At 49.5% G+C, this 1,410-nt stretch overlaps 2 pseudogenes; both read right to left on the bottom strand.

Annotated features, from left to right (window-relative positions):
- Nucleotides 1-4: 4 nt before the first annotated feature.
- Nucleotides 5-1,159, bottom strand: LOC102207405 (histone H4-like; annotated as a pseudogene).
- Nucleotides 305-1,083, bottom strand: LOC102207690 (SAP30-binding protein pseudogene; annotated as a pseudogene).
- Nucleotides 1,160-1,410: the final 251 nt, after the last annotated feature.

Below are 1,410 nucleotides of genomic sequence, written 5' to 3'. Positions count from 1 at the left end.
AAGCTTAACCACCAAAGCCGTACAGAGTGCGGCCCTGTCTCTTGAGAGCGTACACCACATCCATGGCGGTGACGGTCTTTCTCTTGGTGTGCTCGGTGTAGGTGACGGCGTCGCGGATGACGTTCTCCAGAAACACCTTCAACACGCCACGGGTCTCCTCGTAGATCAGACCAGAAATACGCTTCACACCACCACGGCGAGCCAGGCGGCGGATAGCTGGCTTAGTGATGCCCTGGATGTTATCACCTTACGGTGACGCTTTGCGCCTCCTTTGCCGAGTCCTTTACCTCCCTTTCTTTTTTTGGGCCAGGGTCACAGGGAGTGCAGAGTCCCACTTACTTTTCCTCTTCTGGGTATCTGTGGATGTAGTTGTGGTGTTGCTGGTGGTGGAGGCTGCTGTGCTGGAGGGGTTGGTGCCCTTCTTAGTCCCCGTGACAAACTCTTGGTTCGTTCCTTCTTGGCTTTCTCCAGTTTGTCCATCTCCACCTTCTGAGCTTTGGCGAGAGCTTCATAGTAAGAGTCTTCCGACCAGGCATGAGGATCGAACATATCTTTTGGGTAGTTGGTTCCCAGTTCATCTATGGCGCAGAACTGAATGAGCTTCTCGTAAATACTTGGGTTTCTAAATTTCTTCTTTTGCTGGATATGGGCGTTTGTGTCAAAATCTCCATGGAGCTTCCTCTTATACAGCTTATGAATCTTCTCCTGTAGATGGCTGGAGCAGCGTCCGGGGGGTTCGGGGGGGATCTTGATCTCGTCAGGTGACATGTTTCTCACCTTTTCTGAAAACGGAGCAACTAGCTCCTTGGGGTCCTTTTTTTCTGCTTCTGAGATCTCAAAGTCATCTGCGTCCCTCCCCTCGTCAGATTCGTCCACTTCCGAGTTGTTTTCTCTGCAGTCTTCATCTGCAGACTCTTTTTCTTCTGGGTCCACAGTTTGGTTCAGGTCATCCTCATCATAGCGATATACAAGGCTTCCTACACGCCCCCCTGATTCTTCTTGTTCAGGGTCAGAGTCAGGCTCCGAATCATCTCCATAGACCGCTAAAGAGGACAGCAGCATACTCTTTTTACCGCTCGCCATTTCTGTGTAGTATCGCATAAAACCTCCCTTTCCTCTTCCACTCATTTTGGCTGTTCAGAAACAAATGTGAGGGGTTGCTTGAAGGACTCCTGAATTTACATCTGATTTGTGGACGTAAAAGAAAACAGGAGTGCTTGCAACTACGCCATCTACTGGCCTTTGGCGGAAATGAGGAACAGCATGACTGTGCCTGGGGTGCAGTAGCTGTGTACTGTACACGATATGAGATTGAGTACTACATGTGTCACAGAGACAATCCAACAGTTTATATCCAGTTAATATCTTTATTAAAGGCCAATAACCAGTGGTGCCTCCAACGGAGCCAGA

This window comes from Pundamilia nyererei, unplaced genomic scaffold (genome assembly GCF_000239375.1).
Source record: "Pundamilia nyererei isolate P.nyererei 1_Seehausen unplaced genomic scaffold, PunNye1.0 scaffold01443, whole genome shotgun sequence".
NCBI lineage: Eukaryota > Metazoa > Chordata > Actinopteri > Cichliformes > Cichlidae > Pundamilia > Pundamilia nyererei.
This window is presented reverse-complemented; position numbering and strand designations above follow the sequence as displayed.